This window comes from Oryzias latipes, chromosome 15 (genome assembly GCF_002234675.1).
Source record: "Oryzias latipes chromosome 15, ASM223467v1".
Classification (NCBI taxonomy): Eukaryota; Metazoa; Chordata; class Actinopteri; order Beloniformes; family Adrianichthyidae; genus Oryzias; species Oryzias latipes.
In genome coordinates, this window is record NC_019873.2 from 27,754,325 (window position 1) to 27,773,905 (window position 19,581).

At 44.0% G+C, this 19,581-nt stretch overlaps 1 protein-coding gene and 1 long non-coding RNA gene across 2 annotated transcripts in view; both read right to left on the reverse strand.

Annotated features, from left to right (window-relative positions):
- Nucleotides 1-11,276, reverse strand: part of LOC105355847 — a 57,157-nt gene extending 45,881 nt beyond the window's left edge. The window contains exons 1-4 of the mRNA XM_023963415.1: nt 10,564-11,276; nt 10,167-10,353; nt 9,349-9,495; nt 6,075-6,663 (exon numbers count right to left, since the gene is read on the reverse strand). The gene's annotated coding sequence lies outside the window, so the exon portion shown is untranslated. The remainder of the gene's footprint in view (nt 1-6,074; nt 6,664-9,348; nt 9,496-10,166; nt 10,354-10,563) is intronic.
- Nucleotides 11,277-11,486: 210 nt separating this feature from the next.
- Nucleotides 11,487-19,576, reverse strand: LOC110016549. Its single transcript, XR_002291879.2, has 2 exons — nt 18,450-19,576; nt 11,487-12,000 (listed from the first exon to the last, which is right to left on the reverse strand). It is a non-coding gene; the product is annotated as an uncharacterized LOC110016549 (long non-coding RNA).
- Between the last annotated feature and the right edge of the window lie 5 nt (nt 19,577-19,581).

Here is a 19,581-nt window from a genome sequence, read left to right on the forward strand (position 1 = left end):
TGTACATTTTCCTGCCATTATGTTTTATAGAAATGTAAGTCCTAAAAGTAAGTAATGATAAGAAAGTGCATTTTTAATTAAACGAACTGACTCCATAATTATGCAGGAATGACATCACTGCGGCCGCACTTTTGGGTGTTGTTGGTTGAACAGATTGACTTTATTTACAGATGTTGTGACTTGGAGGGTGGAAAAATAGGTGGTCAGCCCCTGCATGAAGCCTGCAATTTTCACTTTGTTGGCCTTGTTGTATTTTATTGTGGTGCAAACACTTATGTATACAAGGAACGTCTCATAAAAGTCGCTAATATAAACATTTTATGACTGCAGACGATCTTTTCCCAAGTGTAAAGCCATAGCAGAGAGTAAACACATGACCTCATCAGCTGTACAGGATTGGAGGAGTTCAGATATAAACCCTGTCGAGCAAGGTGTTTGGCAGGAAATCAAATGCAGACGCTTGGTTTGGCCCAACATGACAAACGGTATTTTCTGAGGAGTCCAAGTCTCGCTCAGTTTTGTAAAACCCAGCTGTGGCTTTTGGTTCGTAGTAAATGTTTTTATGTCTAGACGTTAGTCCAAAATAGAAAAGCTGAACAGATTTCGATGAGTCTGCGTTCCCATGGGTAAACAAAGTCAGTTTGTGAACATTTCACCAAACGTTCCTCCAGATTACATAGATATTTATTTGAATAGCTCATTTTAAAGACGCTTTACTGAGGTATTTATCTGGAATTGTGAGAAAGTGTTTAAATCTAAAACAGTGTCAGTATCAGGATGACATCCACACGATTCATCACTTAAAGCAAAAGCATAATAAAGAGCACAATGGCAGTTAAAAAGGCAAAACAAATAATAAAGAAAGAATTGGATTTTTGAAAGAAAAACTGAATTCTAGATGAGAAAATGTAAAAAATAAAACAAAGGAAATATTTGAGAAATCAAATGTCATTTCCAAAAATCCAAATGAAATGTGACAAAATTTGAAACAAGAAAAAGATAGGTATGATGGGATATCGCTGATGGGAAGATGAGGTTTGAATTTTTTAGAAAAGGGAAGCAGAAGGATGTTTTGGTTGATCAATCACCAAACTCCTGCAGTGGGCATGGCCAGAAGCTTTAGGAAATATCTTCTATAGAGGGTCTCATATTCCTGTTCAAAAGGTGTATGATATCCTATGATATCTACTTTTTCTGGTTTTGTTTTTTTATTTAATTTCTTACCATTTCAATCCGATTTCTGGAACCTACTTTTGCTTTTAAAAATGTTTTATTTTCATCTTGTTTCATTTTTTTTAGGACTTGTTTTTTTTTAGATTTAGGTTTTGGTTTCTGGCATTTTGTTTGGATTTCTAAAACTTCATGTTGCCTTTTTAATTTGTGTTGTTTTTTTTAATAGTAGTCACATCAGTGATGTTGGTGATGACGTTTGCACTACGTGATGTGTGGGTGTGTTTTAACACCTCAGTGCCTGTTGATGCAAATATGCATCAAACAACGGCTGTTTCAAACTTACTATAATTGAGCTTCTACTTGAGAAGTATAAAGGTTAATAACTATGTTTTTGAAACAGCTTGTATTGATTATAATAACAAGTGATGAAGTGTGATTTTTTGCAGCTGTGGTGCAGCTGTTGACCTCTGATAGGAATATTGCAGGTTTGACTCCCGCCTTGTCCACCCTTGTGTCAAAGTGTCCTTGGGCAAGACACTGAACCCCAGCTTGCCCCTGGTGGAAGGTTGGCGCCAGTGTTGGGCAGCGGAGCCGCCATCAGTGTGTGAATGGGACTGTGACTATAAAGAGCGGGGTAGGAAAGCGCTACACAAGTCTACGCCATTTAACATTTTTTGGTGCATTGAGGGATTTTTTTCTCTTCTGTGTGAGGAAACGGCAGCTGGATGAAACATGAGTTAGGATTTGGAGAAGCCTTCTCCTGCCCTTCACTTGGTGATGGAAAGCAGAACAATTTTAAAGAATTATTCCTAAAAATATGTTTCATTTTCTTCCAAAAGTCTCTTTTTTAACAAAGCTTTCCAAAATGTCTTACACTTTGTGACGGATCTCAAACACTGCAAAGAAAGATTAGAAACTGGAAGTCTGCTAACTTTCATCTGCACGGTTAGCAGAAGCAGATCATGAGTCAGCGTTCAAGAATCCCCTCGTTTACTGAGACACGGCGAGGGTGGAACAGGATCTGAACGGACTCTCCGTGGGTTTCTTCAAGCAATCAATTCATCAAAGTCCTGACAAACGAGAAGGTGCAGCTCAGCACGTGTCAGACACCGTGAGGGCCACAGCCTGATGAGGCCTCGTAAAGATCAACCCCACCGTGCGGTTTCAAACCCGACGCTGGCGGCCTGCTTTCTAATTGCCAGCGGTCCTGGTGGAGCACCGCAATTAAGAGTTGCAGGGATGACTTGTGAGCGGCACATCTGCATGAGTTTGGGTCTGAATGTTATCTGAACTGGGCTGGTGTGCAGTCAGCCGTACCACCCTGACCCTGGTTTACTCAGACAAGCAGAAACTCTTCTCTTAATCTGAAGAATTGCATTTTCCGGGGAAGTCAGCCTATGCCAGAAGTGACATCACAGCCCCCTGTGAAAGAGCCTGCAGCAGCTTATTAGGCAGACGGCATGTCAAAGACATGACAGTCAGAGCGAACATGCCTTATGAACGAGTCGGTCATTTGTAGCATCGACCCAACTGGAGTTTCAGTAATTTAACGATATAAAAAGATGTATTTGATCACGGAGGCCCTTTTTTTTTAAAAGGGCCTCCGTGGGGGGCGGCCGTGGTGCAGCGGTAGGGCGGTCGACCCATGATCATAAGATTGCAGGTTCGATTCCCCCCTTGCACGCCCATGTGTCGAAGTGTCCTTGGGCAAGACACTGAACCCCACCTTGCCTCTGGTGGGAGGTTGGCGCCAGTGCTCGGCAGCGGAGCCGCCGCCAGTGTGTGAATGTGTGTGTGAATGTGTGTGTGCATGGGTGAATGGGACTGTGACTGTAAAGCGCTTTGGGCCTTCATAAGAAGGTAGAAAGCGCTATATAAGTATACGCCATTTCAGTCAGACAACTCTTGCAGAAGAATATTTATTTCACAACATCTTTAGGTTGACATTCACAATTTGATTCACAACTTCGTTTTGGCATAAGGCTCCGTTCAATTCCTTGAGACACTTATTTTTTCCATACACTTTCGGGTAACAACCCCCAACACCGAGATCATCCAGAAGAAGAAAATGTAAATGTGAATGTATAATCAGTGTGTAAATAAGATGAGGTGTGTTTTCGGCATCATTCCATTTTCACTTCATTTCATTTCATTTTCCAGTATGACTGCTATGTGTTTACCCGGCACCATTGACCGTTTGGCCGCTCCCTTCGAGAACCACTCTACGAAGGGAACATGCTATCTAGTGTATCTGCTATGTGTTTACCCGGCACCATTGACCGTTTGGCCGCTCCCTTCGAGAACCACTCTACGAAGGGAACATGCTATCTAGTGTATCTGCTATGTGTTTACCCGGCACCATTGACCGTTTGGCCGCTCCCTTCGAGAACCACTCTACGAAGGGAACATGCTATCTAGTGTATCTGCTATGTGTTTACCCGGCACCATAGACCGTTTGGCCGCTCCCTTCGAGAACCACTCTACGAAGGGAACATGCTATCTAGTGTATCTGCTATGTGTTTACCCGGCACCATTGACCGTTTGGCCGCTCCCTTCGAGAACCACTCTACGAAGGGAACATGCTATCTAGTGTATCTGCTATGTGTTTACCCGGCACCATTGACCGTTTGGCCGCTCCCTTCGAGAACCACTCTACGAAGGGAACATGCTATCTAGTGTATCTGCTATGTGTTTACCCCGGCACCATTGACCGTTGGGCCGCTCCCGTTCACCAGGGGAGCATACTATCTGAAGAGAGAGAGAGAAGACTGGAGGGGAGCAAACGAGATTACACAACCTGATTCAATTTAAACACCATGCATTTTAAACTCATCATTCGCGGCTTCCACTTGAGGAAGGACTTCTCTTAAGATAATTATTTTCCTTACGCTTTAGGGTAACAAACCCCCAACCCAAGATCATCCAGAAGAAGAAAATGTGAATGTATAATCAGTGTGTAAATAAGATGAGGTGTGTTTTCGGCGGCATTCCATTTTCACTTCATTTCATTTCATTTTCCAGTATGACTGCTATGTGTTTACCCGGCACCATTGACCGTTTGGCCGATCCCTTCGAGAACCACTCTACGAAGGGAACATTCTATCTAGTGTATCTGCTATGTGTTTACCCGGCACCATTGACCGTTTGGCCGCTCCCTTCGAGAACCACTCTACGAAGGGAACATGCTATCTAGTGTATCTGCTATGTGTTTACCCGGCACCATTGACCGTTTGGCCGATCCCTTCGAGAACCACTCCACGAAGGGAACATGCTATCTAGTGTATCTGCTATGTGTTTACCCCGGCACCATTGACCGTTGGGCCGCTCCCGTTCACCAGGGGAGCATACTATCTGAAGAGAGAGAGAGAAGACTGGAGGGGAGCAAACGAGATTACACAACCTGATTCAATTTAAACACCATGCATTTTAAACTCATCATTCGCGGCTTCCACTTGAGGAAGGACTTCTCTTAAGATAATTATTTTCCTTACGCTTTAGGGTAACAAACCCCCAACCCAAGATCATCCAGAAGAAGAAAATGTGAATGTATAATCAGTGTGTAAATAAGATGAGGTGTGTTTTCGGCGGCATTCCATTTTCACTTCATTTCATTTCATTTTCCAGTATGACTGCTATGTGTTTACCCGGCACCATTGACCGTTTGGCCGATCCCTTCGAGAACCACTCTACGAAGGGAACATTCTATCTAGTGTATCTGCTATGTGTTTACCCGGCACCATTGACCGTTTGGCCGCTCCCTTCGAGAACCACTCTACGAAGGGAACATGCTATCTAGTGTATCTGCTATGTGTTTACCCGGCACCATTGACCGTTTGGCCGATCCCTTCGAGAACCACTCCACGAAGGGAACATGCTATCTAGTGTATCTGCTATGTGTTTACCCGGCACCATTGACCGTTTGGGCCGCTCCCATACGAGAACCACTCTACGAAGGGAACATGCTATCTAGTGTATCTGCTATGTGTTTACCCGGCACCATTGACCGTTTGGGCCGCTCCCATACGAGAACCACTCTACGAAGGGAACATGCTATCTAGTGTATCTGCTATGTGTTTACCCGGCACCATTGACCGTTTGGGCCGCTCCCATACGAGAACCACTCTACGAAGGGAACATGCTATCTAGTGTATCTGCTATATGTTTACCCCGGCACCATTGACCGTTGGGCCGCTCCCGTTCACCAGGGGAGCATACTACCTAAAAGAGAAAGGGAAAGAAATGAAATGGGAGCCGACAGAAGAAGTACTCATACCTGATTTTAGAACGTAAAGCCCACGTCCGCAAAACGCTGTGCGGAACTACAATTTTAGCCGCCATGAACGACCCTAGGATGACACAAACTTACATCCAATACATGACATTCTATGCCATGCTGAAATAACCCCATATACGAAGCTTCCATCTCATACTATGACGGGGTTAACGGCCATAAACATTTCATCTGGCATAATATTCACACAAGCTCAGTAACATCCATTAATCTAAGCTGCCATCACACTATGACGGGCTCGACGCCACAACATCCATTAGGCATGCTACTCACGCAGGCTTAGTAACTTCCATTATTACGAACTCCCAACGACAATTCCACAACGAGCCTAACGGCCACAAAGTTCTCCCAATTGGCATACCAATTAAACGCCCTCAAACCTCCATGAAGTCGAGTTCCATTACACTAACATATAAATGAACTTACGAACCAATTTTGTAGCTCCATCGCATACCAATACAAACCCAGAACATCCTTAATTTTTTAGGCTTCCACCTGACAAATAATTTTCTTTCAACATTTATAATCCAAGAATTTCACACTCATTCCGCCGCTGACATAGATTGATTCAAGCCAGAAATGTCCTTGGAACGCAGAGGAGGTCCACCACCTCTTCACTTTCAGTGCAGCAATAGGTGCGTTGAGCAGTCATCGTTGCAGCACCAGACCAGGGAATGCAGGGGTGACAATCGGCAGAAATGGAGCAGCTGACCGGGGAGTAGGCGTTCGCAGGCTCAGGATGCGATGCATAGATAAAGACAAAACCAGTATTAGTCTTGGCAAAGAACATACAAATAACCCAGAAACTGATCAGTTTTAAAATGCTTGAGACAAAATGGAATAACACTGCTTTTAAAAGAACAATACTGAGAAGCGAAATTCGGTAGAAGTTAAGAAAAAGTCCCATTGTGGAGTCATCGCACAATGGAAACCACCATAATCAAAAATTCCAACAGAGAAGTGACAGTGAAATACAGAACCTGCACAAAAACTTAACACCAAATTTTATGTACACCAGTGGTAAGAGAAGTAACTTTCAAAAGTTCCAAAGGGACGCACCTGCGGAAGGTCACGGAGGAGCAGGCACTGGGAAGTATAACCGAGAACCAAGGAGATTGTAGATGAGGAAGGTCAACATCGCACGTAGCAACGGAGTGCGGCTCGGCCGGATTTGATTCTTGCATCCGATAATAGAGGTGCTGGAATAGGTGGAAACAAAGCACAGACCACTGAAATGAAGTAACCAAGGATGTCCGGATACTCCAAAGACAGGATGAACGACGGGCAGCACAACACGAAGATTACATAGGGACAGAGAGGCGCGCATCAAAACCAAGATCCGAGCAGAAACAAATGATCCGGATGGCGGAGACCCATCCGTCTTCCTTGAATAAAGCGGAACCGAAATCCAAAACGAGTGTCTGACAGAACAACTTATAGAGATGGCATAGTCAGCCGAGCGAAAACGAAAATCAGAAGGAACACGAGGAAAAAAGCCGCCGATGCCAAAATCAAAGCGGAGGAACCGAGGCGCGACAGTTCCCACACAATCGCGTCGACATGAACGTCCGGGTGTCACCTTAGTGCCGATCCAAAACAGAAACGGCCCCTGGGAAAAGCCCATCATTAACCCCCCCACGACAAATCCCCAAACAACCAAAGAACACACAACCAGAACGCCAAAAAACACAAAAAACAAAACAAAACACCAGTGTGCGTGAGTGGACAGGCCATGCGCAAACTGACAGACGCACACACAACGGGGCAGAATTTAGTTCCGCCGAAAGCCAGGGGAACATTCGCTACTTTACCTCCTCTCCCCCTCACACTAAAGAGACCTACCAATAAACCAACCCATCCAAATACAGGTCAACTAGCAATTGTACACAGCTTCAAAGAAAGCAAAACAAATAGCCGCCACTGAATAATGGCCCAGACAGCAGAAACCGGACCAGAGTCTGAAAACGCACTGTGCCTTATAGAGAACTGCAAGTCCCAGGGTCCTTAGGAGCGTGACGTCACAGACGACAGCGACAGCAGGAAAACCCGGAAGAAAACACAGCACAGAAGCCGAAGCCAACGCACGCCGCTCACCAAGCATTCCGGCGACTACGGCACCCAAAAACGCCGAGACATCTCCCGATCGATCGCCACAGACAACCCGACTGAGGCAGGACACTGCTCCGTAGACACGCAACGCGACACGCAGGCACGCGACACGAGAGCCGCGGATCCGAAGACGCGCAACGAGCCGGAAGCCGAAACACAGGGGCAGACGCGGGGAGACGGATGTCCCCCCCCCCCCCCCCTGTAAGAAGGGGGGAACCAACAAACAGAAGAACGGGGGAGGACACCATGACGCAGAAGGAGAACAACGAACACGGAGAATCGGCGAAGAGGAACACAGCGCTGCTGCGAAAAGGATGAAGATCCAACAAGATCCGACAGGGACCGGCGGGACAGTGAAAAGAGAACAGCGAGCACAGGGAACTGCAAAGAATGAGCGCTGAAGGTAAGAGAGAATGAACAATTGCACACCTGACTTAAATAGGACGCTAAGCAGGTGGGTTAATTAACTGACCCGCCCTAGGGGAGTAACCTGCAATTCTGCCGAGTGTCTGCCCGAAATGCGACGAGTCGCTATTTAATAACCTTTGTTGAATAAATAGAACAGCACATTAGTTTACTTAAGTTTGGCTTCCATCCATGGAGGATGTATCACTGCTTATGCCTGCAGTTTAAACATGCACCTATTCCACTAATGTAGGGTGTTGTTATTGAACCAACTGTTGTAGTTTCTGTATTTTAAAAACATGCTAAGAGTTCAGCAAACATAAACGTAGACACAGAGTCGTTCTCTTCTCTTGCAGGCCTTCATCCTTCAACATCTTGACAGTTTTCTTTAATTAAAAACTTAAAGAATCTCAGCAAGTAAGGGTTAATGGCCGACGAGGTGTGCATTATTAGAAATGTACACACTCTCTGAGCAGCAGCCCCTCCAACTCAACAAAAACTAGCGGGTTCTCACATTATGACATCACAAAGTGAGGAACAGCCTCTTCCAGGTAGACTCTGCACTGCCGTGGAGCTAGCGGGGATCGGGTAAATGCGTTCCTTTTATATAAACAATATGCACTTCCTTCTTTACAAAAGTTTGGATGTCGTTTGTTTTTGTGGGAGAAAACACAAACACGCTGCTGAGAACCCATAGAGAGAAAGGCGGAGCCTCAGAGGTCAACATGTCTTACTTCCAGGTTGGAAAACGAGCTGTGAAAATAACTAATATTTAATTTAAAAAAAAAGCTCTTTAGTCTGCCAAAAGTAACATATTATCATATACTGTATAAGGATATAATTTAATCTGAAAGACTTGAGAAAAGCACGGTATAGACCCTTTAAATCAGTTTTTGGGATCTACGTCCAACATGCGTGACCACGGAACGCATGTTGTAAGTTAAACTCGCGTCTTTTTCAAAACACGATAGTACCAACTGTTGTAGAACTGATCATGAAGGAGGAATTAATGATTGCAACTTGTGCCCGACTGGATTTATCTGGCACCAAGTCTGTCGTATATCAGAATAAATCTGTGAAAAATATATAGCCTGGAGCACGATTCACCAGATTTGCACCGCTTTGACATTTTGCAACACGCCTCTTCCAACTGAGTACATGTGCTACATTCAGGCAGTGTGAACACCATATGCTGAAAGCACGTTCAAGATTGCCCAATGTGAGCGTAGCTTAAGAGTAAGGGAAAATAAAGAAGGCGAGATTGGCGTGACAACTAGTGTGACATTAGGACACCGTACAACAGCATCACCTAGACGTGATAAGTGCGTGAAACTTCTATTAGTCCTACAAATACAACATGATACACTTACCAGATGCAGGAAAGTGGAACGTTCCATTTTCATGACGTCCCTTGAGATGGTCGTACGGTCCTCAAAGGAACAGCAAGACACACCTGTACTCAACTTAAGATGCTGCCGCTCCTCTCCATGACCCGCCAATCCAAAATTGTGCAGCACCTGTACGGGTCAATTGATGTAAACTGATGCCTCTTAAACTGAATTTGCATTGCACAGAAAACTTCTATCTGCTCATCTTCTCAGAATCATTGAAAACAAATTTTCTGATGACTTTTGGAGGCAAAGAATTGAAATGCCACCCGCCATACATCCAGTTCCTAATGACAAACCGAGAATCAGCTCATCTCTTCAGAAGGAAAGAAGTGTATTAAATTATATCAAGAACGACTAATCCCACATCCTTACAGTTTTTAAGGCTTTTACAAACACGCAGACGCCAAGTCACGCTTGGCACTGAATGCCATTCTACACTCTTCATGTTCCGTGTAGCATAAGCTCACTGCTGCCTGAGCCAATTTACATTTCAGCACCGACTGCAGATAAGACTGGGGCCTTTGTGTGTGTGACAGATGGAATGTAACAAGGAATTAACTGAGCTTCAAACAGCCTAATACAGCTAAATAATTACCCACGATGATTGCAGTTTGTCTCAGAGGCAGATGCGGAGACCTTCTGAGGTCTCCTGTTACACAACACTGTTGCGTCACACGTTCCTGCTCTGATCTGAAAGTTAGAGGAGTTCCTGTGGCTTATTTATAGAAACAAAGGACAAGAATGGGATCTTCTTGCTCCATGAAATCAGGTTGTTGCTGTAAACTGGCTTCCCTTACTTGTCGATTTAGCTCCGGAACAGACGGAGTGATGTAGGAGGAGAGTGGATGGAGGAGGAGGAGTGTGTTTGCAGGATTTTTCCCCTCTCCTCCTTGCCTGTCTGTTACATTCCCTTGTCCTCACTCTGCAGTCTTTAACAGAAGAGGGCTTCAAGCGGAGCCTGGTTGGAGGCAGATAGTGATGGGTCTGAAAGAGACATATTGTGAGGTCACATTCTTCCCAAACGCAAACAGGAGCCAACTCAGTAGCTGGCGGAATTACCCCCATGAATCATGCCCATTGTGATGGCTACCCAGGATGAGAACATGGAAAGGAATTAGGTATGGCAAAGCCTTATCAGCTTCCTATTCGGAACTCGCCGGCTGCCCGGGCGGCCATTGTCATCCTGGCTCTCACCGTGACCGTGAATGTGGAGCTCCTCCGCCGCCACGTGTTGTTACTTAAGAGTTTGCTCCAGCCAAGTCAGTGTGCAGTTTTCCATCCACGCCCGTCCTCCTGTCTGTGCACTTCCTTCCCTCCCATTTACCCAGAGATCTTTGTGGTAGGTCCTGGAGTTCAGGCAATATTAAGTTGCACCTCCTAAAACATGTCAGGCTTTGTGGTGAAAATTAAAGAATGGAAAAATGGTGAAATGTAGCATTTTACTTAAGACTTTTTTCACATTCAGGCTGTTAGAAAAGGGAGAAAACAGGAGGCCAATGGAAACTTATTTGACATGTTTTATGGCAGGTTTACTTATATGGTGGGTTGCACTGATAATGTTATATTGGCGGCTTTCTGGGTTGACACCATGTATTGAAAGAAATGAAAATCAATGTCTGTTTACGTTTTTTTTTTCTAGGTTTGGATGTGATAACCTTCAATGTGATGCTTTCATAACAAAAATAAATGTGAGTCAAGAAGAGTAAAAGGGACCAAGAAACCTCAGCAGGATAATGTGTAAAAACTACAGAAAAGTAAGGGAGAGAAAATAAAAAACAAATGAAGGAATTGGTCCATACAGGTCATATTAGGGCAACCATAAAATATGTCAAATAAATCAAAATTCATGAAATTAAAGTAAAATGATGATTAAGGAGAATGTTGTAAATGTATGAGAAAAAAATCAAACATTTTTATGAGAATTAAACCATAAATGTATTAATAAAAATGCCATAATTTTACAAAAAGTGTTAAATTTAGCTTTTCAAAAGGTTTCACCAAAGACAATTGAGCGTTACATTTTTTTTGTTTATGTTGCAGAAAATTCAGTAAAATCGGTTGGACATTACACGGATCAAAAATCTTGTTGAATCTGCGTTAATCTCTTGGAAAAAATGTATTTTAATTAAATTAGAACTTTATTCTGAAAAGGCACAACTGCTTGTGAAATAATGACTTTTCATTTAATACATTTACGATTTTTTTCTTGTACTTTCTTGCAACCTTCTTCACACACTTTAACAACTTAAAATTTTGACATTTCTTCCTATACTTTAACAACTTTTTTTCATAACTTTGACCTTGTTTTCCATTTGAAATTACATTGGCGTGAGGTTGGAGTCTTTTTCTAGAATTGGAAACAATCCTGGCGTGTAAATACCATTCTTAGCATCTGCAAAGGCTCATGAGGAGAACATTTTACAGGTGAATCCTCGTCCCTCTGGTGTGGTTGCGTTAAGTTTCCATCAACAGCAGCCAGGAGAGGAAAGGTGCGAGCAGAACCTCCAGCAGCCCCTCCTCCCGGCCCGGGTGGGTCTGGCAGGACGGTGAGGGCCCTCATACCTCTTAAGGGCATGACACCAGCGCCGACTGCATACATCCGGGGAGGGAAGTCTCTGTCATAACACGGCCCTGTGCAAAAAAAGGGTAAACATGAGAAGAGGGGATGGGGGAGATAAGGACAGGGAAAGCAGGTAGGAAGGTAATAAAGTGGAGGGGAGCTTAGAAAGACAAAGAAAGGGAGTTTTGGAGAAAGGTGCTGCATGAAATCAAGCGACAACCCCCCCCCCCCCTTGAGTTGATTACTGTGGTGTGAGCCCCAAGTCCATTAGCCCAAATAACATCCAGGTGCTGCTGTGGCTATGGTGGCTTTTTCAACAGGGTGTAAACGACTGGATCCTTTTCATGATCCAACACGGGAGGCCGGGAAACGGGCCAGACGAGCGCCGTACCTCCTTGGGCTGTTCCAGGACTCTTCAGGCGTCTCATCAGGACCCCCGCTGCTCCTGTGGATGCGTTCATCTGCCCCCCCCCCCCCCCCCCCCTCAGCGTTACCTGAAAACACACTGCGGCTCTCTGATCTATGTGTGTGTTGATTGTGGGTGTCTTCCCCTCCTGTGTGAGACCTCCCTCCATCGACCATTACTACTCCATTCCCACAGCAAAGTGGTGTTGGGGGGAGGGCTCACACCAAACATGTTTCCTTCTTCATCAGGTTAATGAGGAGTAGAAGAAAGAGGGGTTTGCTACAAAAAGATGTTTCTCAAAAAGTCAGAGAAATACCTAAGGAGAAGAAAAAGTTGAGATTTGTGTGGAGACATATAGAAGCCCCATGTTACATCTCAGTCCCTCCAGATGAGCAGAAATTCACCACAGCTGGCTGCTGTCCCTCAGAAATGACTTTCATGCAAAAAATCTGCGTCTGCAGGCGAGCCCAGTCTCTGAGGTAGTTGGACTTGGACTGTCGTAACATTCAGGGGCGCTACTCAGTCCAGAAATGAAACCTTTTATTTTTGCTCCCAGAGTAAAAAAAAAATGTTTTTACATTTTTTACTGTCATTTTAATACATAAAACCAAACAATCAGATTAACAAAACAATCAATACAAACGTTGTTTACAAATATGGACTCAAATAAATTAAATTTCTGCCAAACAAAGGTAACTACCAACCTTTAACTTAGGCTTTTTTCATGATTATTTTACTTTAGTACATTTTTGCCCTAAGTTAGTTTAGTATTTTAGTTTATTATCTCTATTACATTCCTCCTTGTGTCTGGATCTTCTCTAGGCCTTTTCATTATATTTGAAAGGAGGTAATTTGCATTGTTAGCCTAGAACATTGAGTCAAGGATGTTCTCTGAATGGCTCTGTATGCAGGTTGGAGGTGCTCCATCACTGCTGCCTTCATTTCTCCAATTTCTCCCTGCTGGGAATGCAATATACATGTCAAAACAAGAAGGTCAATCCCTGCAGGTATTATTTACTCTGCTGTTAGTGGCGGTGTGTTCCACCCCTCCTGCACTCAGCTGCGCTTCAACTCTTGTTTGCCTTTCATGTGAGACGGTTTGTGTTGTGGTACAAGCTCTGCTTCATCCTCTGTCAACTCCGTGCGCTGATACCTGTGAAACATTCACTCAGCGGGGATACAGCAGTTACAGAAGGCTGCACTGGGGACAAGCCATGCAGAAAATCCACTCATCTCTGGGGTGACCATTAGATCTGCTTTGATGACATGATTCTGGGCGGGAAGATGTTGCAGGTGAAGCGGGCTTGTTAGAAAACACCGTCTTCAGGATTTCAGGCACACATGTCAAGACAAGGGAACAAAGCCAATGCTGTGATTTTGAAAATTTCACAATGACTCATATCTTCCACATCTTGTTCCTGTTTGAGATCTCCTACCACCTTAATACAGCAGCATGCAGGAAATCGATGGCTGGCAAAGAGATTTTCGATTCTAAACGTTCCAATGGGAACAGGGCTGCATTCAGAGCAAAATTTGTGGAGTTGGTACACAACAACATCCGAAACCAGAGGTACATTCCAGATGTGTTTGTTCAGAGTTTTGTTCAGAGAATAAGGATACCAGTTGTTGTTTTTTTAAAAGACATTAATCTCCCCTGTAAACCTTGAGGGGGTGAAGCTTTTCCAACTTTGAAAAAAGAATTTATTGCTATTTTGACAGATGCTCTCACTGTTCTTCAGCAACAAAAGGCAAATGTCAAATTGTTTGCTAGATTATGAAATCCTGTTGAGACTCCAGATTATTTTAGATTTTATTATAAAATAGAACACAGTTATTAGTGCATTAAAACGAAGCTCAGGAGCTGTACAGCACCTGCAGTTAGGGGCTGAACAGGTACATCGGACCGTCTTTCACACTTGTTCTGCCCTGCTATGAAGCTTCATACATTAAAACCGTAGCAGTGTGGGGGTTCATGCGTGTGCTGACACATCAAAAATGACTGCATTCTTTTTTGGCAGACAACAGTCCTCCTGAATTTCCATTAAAAAACTTTTTTTTATTGGCTCTGGATTCTTTTTGATCAAGTAACTGATGTCATGTTTTCACTTTTATGTTTCTCAGGTTGAGGTTTTACAGACAAGTTGTTGCCTTCACAGCCCAACATTTGAACACAAATTCACAAGTGTGTTCATGTTTCACTGACTGTTGCTGCCAATTTCAGGTATCACTGGCGTGTATGGGTGTGACGTTAACGTCTTTAGTGAAAGCATTCCTTCTGCTTGACAAAGTCCATCATCCCTCGCCTTAGGCACATAGTACAGACAGGCGTTTTGGCGTTGCACAGTCATGCACTCTATTTTTCAACAGCACAATATTAATATTAATGAATAGAACCATTCGATTGATCGATCGATCGATAGATAGATAGTCCCGCCCACAACTCAGAGATGACTTTCCAATGACCCCCTCCTGCTCTTCAGAGACTATGTCCTATAAAGCAACACAGGTTTTTTTTTTGTTTTATTTGTTTTTTTTTAGGGGGGGCACTACAAATGGCAAAATCTTAATTGAAAGACCCCTGGTGACACTTTGAAAATAGATTAAAAGATGATCGGAGTGGGACTTTAAAGTGATCTGAAGGAACATCATTAGCTGAATATCCTACACTGCATTTTTACAGAGGGACAGCTGAATAAATCAGTTCCCCTGGACTCTCCAGACTAAGTTTTACTTGGCCGCTTTGATCTAAGCAGAGCACCTGCATCCGATGTCTCAGGGAAAATCCCTTAAAAGTCAGGGGCCTGTTTATGTGGCAGGCACAAAGACCTGCTGTCTCATCACTTTATTATAGAGTCTTTTAGCACCCCCCCCCCCCCCCCCCAAAAAAAATAAAAACAGACTGAAGCTTTTAAATTGCAGCAAAGCATGGGCGTAAGGAAATACCAAAAGACAAAATAATCACTGAATGATTAAACCGGAGAAGCGGGCACTGAGTCATCTTTTGTGTTTTTGCTGCAACTCCCAGGAGACACCTGTGTTCCATCAGGATGCCATTAGAGTCTGAAAAGATCGCATTGGGGAGCCTGCAAACATCCTGTTTCTCTGCATGTTTTTTTTTTTTTTTGGGGGGGGGGCATGTATAGAGTACAGACATGTGTGTAAGGGGGGAGGGGTCTCCTCGTCTGAGCTGTTATGTTTCAATCAGTTTTACCTGAGTTTGGTTGGTAAAACCACTTCCTGTTTCTTGCAGGGCTTTCTCCGTCCATGAGCTGAGTCATAGTTGGAGAGCAGCGGTGCATGCGAGTGTGAAGAAATGAAGAGGGGAAGTGAGCTCACCTTCGCAGGGCCAAGTCAGTACCTACTCATTACCTGCAGGGTTGCCTCTTCCAAACAACATCCAGGACCACTTGAGCTTAAAGACTGCAGGCGTGCACACAGCGTGCTCCTGCATCTTGCATGTGTCCTTTCCTCTAAACTTTTGTTTGAGCATCACCTTTTTCTAAACGGGACCACGTTGCCATGGCAGTGCGTACTCTGCATTGTGTTGTGTAAGGGCTTCCAGATGGAAAGGTGAGACGAGCCGTTCCACGCTCCACCGGCATCTGCTAGAATGATTTTTTGCCACCTCCAAACTGCTTTTCTTGGATGCACAAAGGAAGTGATGATCATGATTTACAAAGAGTTTTTTGGAAATCCAGACCACCACCTTTTCTTGGCCTGTTCTCACTTTTTAACAAGCAAGATTGCAGTCTGTGGCTGGAAGCTAATGTGCAGAAAAAGAGCCAAGCCCACCCACACCTGACAATACAGGAGATTGTCCAATTTTCAAAAGGTCGAGTTTTCAGCAAACAGGGGATTGGATTTTTTTTTTAACACACTTTTTCAACATCAGTAGAACTCAGCACAGAATATGAATTATAGACGTGCTTCTCTAATAGTAAACACTGTATGGTGGTCTGGCTCAAGACGGAAGCAAAAGTCTGATGAACAGATAGTTTCCATGAGAAATGTTTCAGCGGGGAATCGTGGATGATTTATGTGGTCAAGTAAATAGAATAATCTTCTTTTTGCACGGTTATTTGGGGATGGAACAAGACCTTGAATCAACTCTTTTTCCACATTGAATATGTTTACCAGAATTACAATGCAATGCATTTTGTAAACAATGAAAATTAAGCACAGAGTTTCTGTCTTCTTTGTTTCAGTTCTCCACAGAGCTGGAAGGGGCCAAACAAACGTAAAATTCTTTAAATCATCTGCTAAAGTTCAGATTTCAGGTGAGATTATGATGCAAATATGGAGACATATGACCATAGGTGAAAACATCCATCCATCCATCAGCAGTCTGAGCTAAATGCCCTGACTTCCCTCTCCTTGCCCATTTCCTCCAGCTCCTCTGTGGAGACTCCAAAGCATTCCCAGGCCAGCCGGGAGACATAGTCTCTCCAGCGTAAACTGGATCACCTCCCCAGGAAGGCCTCCAGAAGGCATCTGGAACAGATGCTTGAGCCACCTCAACTCTAGATGTGGAGGAACAGTTGCTCTACTCTGAGCTCTCTCCAGGGGCCTCATTTATAAAACTTTGCGTAGGATTTGCGTCAGAAGTGGCGTACGGATGAAACATAGGACGTGCGTACGCACAGAAATATTCGGATTTATAAAACCGTGCGCACGCACATCCTACGCATCTTTCCCTTTATAAATCACAACCGATTCTAAATGCAGCGCAGCTTTTGCGGCTACATGACACGCCCATAGTTGCCCATAGAGGAGAAAAGTGTTGTTTGGGGCACAGTGTGGACATTACTAATGCCAAAAAGGCACGTGAGCGGCAAACGGTGGCAGACGCCGAAAATGCTGTAGCCTCACAACCTCGGACGTGGCCGAAATAAAAAAGAAATGAAAGAAATGATCGGACATCAAAGTAGAGGCAAAAAAACGTCTAGCGCTGCATCGCCGACGCGCCAGGGTCAGGGTGACACAGGTAAGAGAAATAATTCAAATGAATGCAGTCACATGTATGCAGGCTACACAATTACAGATTATTAATATAGAAAAATTTTATTTTAGTTGCTGGGTGTTCCAGCGGGGCCAGTGGTTACGATGCTGCAGCTGAGCAGCCGTCTGGCCCCAGCGTCTCCACGGCACGCGGCTCTCAACCCTCCAGCAGTGGACGCGTCCTCACCGATGCAGTCCTTGAAATGCAGAGGGAAGTCAGTAGTTCAATCAGAGAGGTGGCCAAGGAGTTGGGCGAAATCAAGATCGCCCTGACTGAAATAAACTGCACGATGAGGGAATTCTTAAATAAATAATATTTTCCACACCTCTTTTTCTTTACAAGCGACGCATCACTTCCAAACGCTGGCGCACAGCAGCAGCAAATGGCTCAAATGCGTGGGGATGGGGTTCAGGGTCGGGGCCAACACAGCAATCAGCGCCAGGGGGTAGAGGCACGTTTTTAAGCTGTGCCACATTGTGTAGCACAGCACATGCCAGCACGATTTGGCACACACTGTCACTTTCACGTGTTTCTTCCATCTGCCGACGGTGTCGCCATTTCTCATTTCACCCGTTTTTGTGCGTACGCCTGGGTCAGAGCTTGCGTGGAGGACCGCACATTTTCCCGTCAAGTTTGCTTTTTATAAATCTCAACTATTGCGTAGAGAGTGGCGTACGCCTTCTTTTGTGCGTACGCAACGTTTATAAATGAGGCCCCTGATGACCAAGTTTCTCACTCTCTCTCTAAAGCTACGTCCAAACTGCCATTGGCAAAGCACGTCCAATGGGAAGTCTATGTAAACGTGTGCTCTGGATCATGACCCAGAGCTCATGACCATCGTTGAGTATTGGAACGAAGATCAACTAATAAACTGAGAGCTTTGCTTTGCGGCTCAGCTCTCGCTTTATCAAGAAAGACCGGCACAGAGACGGCATAACAGAAGATGCCGCTCCGATCCACCTGTCTATCTTAAACTCAGATCTTTCCTCACTCGTCAACAGGACCCCAAAATACTTAAATTCCTCCACTGTGGGCAGGAGCACTCCATCCAAGCAGAGAGGACAAACTACCTTTCTCTGGTCAAGAACTATGGCTTCAGGGTTGGCGGTACTGACCTTCATCCCAGCCGCTCCACACTCGGCGGCAAACCGCCGCAATGCCTGCTGGAGGACCTGGCTTGATGAAGCCACCAGGACAACATCATCTGCAAAGAGCAGAGAGGAAATCCTGTAGTCCACAGAACCAGACCCCCTCCAGCCACTGGTTGTGCCTAGAAACTCTTTCCACTATCAAAGTTTATGAACAGAACTGGTGATAGAGGGCAGTCCAACATAGACATGTGAAAACATGATCATCTTAATCTGATCATCTTTATCATAAATAAACAGTGATTGTTGGTGTCAGTGTCACATTAACTTCAAATTCATAAAAGTCTAATTTATGTTTTGAACTGCACCAAACAATAGCACGATGGGAGATTCATCAGACTGACATGGTGAACTATATTTCAGTAAAACTGACATGAAATACAGGATAATGTCTCTAAAATCTTTATGGAAATCTCTCAGTGAACTTTAAAATGTAATTATTGGGTAACTATCTGTTGCGGAGAAATAACCAGCATTGAAAGTCCTATGACACCACTGATGGGAGCTTTATTATAGCTTTGCATCATGGGATGTGTCATCAATGAGCAGTTGGCATGGTAGCCTGTTGATGTAATCTGGCAGTCATTATCTCCCACAGTCCCCACAAGAGGAGGTATACCCTCTCAAATGTCAAGTCAGATCATCACTGTGGAAGACCGCAGCAACTACTACGGCCAAAGAATCCATTACTGGCCTGAGTGACCCTCATTAAGACAGAAATAAAATGAACCCACAAACCCCTTTCACTGTAAAACACAACTTCTGGAAGGACGCCCTTCACTTTATTCACTGACGTCCACATTCTGAGTAAAACAGAATTTTTTGCTAAGAAAAATAATATTGGCTTTCTTTTCCTTTAAACATAACATGGATGGAAAGTTCTCATAAAGCGTCAACTTCCTCCCAAGTGCAATTACTTTTTTAAATTAAAGTAAATTATTGATCGTTTTGTACAAGAGTTCTCCAATTGGGTTTATTGTTTATTCTTTGGTTGATGGTCTATGGTTTATTTCATTATTCAAAACTGTCAATGTCAGTAATATTTAATGTACAATTAATTGTTTGAAATCGTCTTTTTAAGTCATATTTTGCTCTTTCA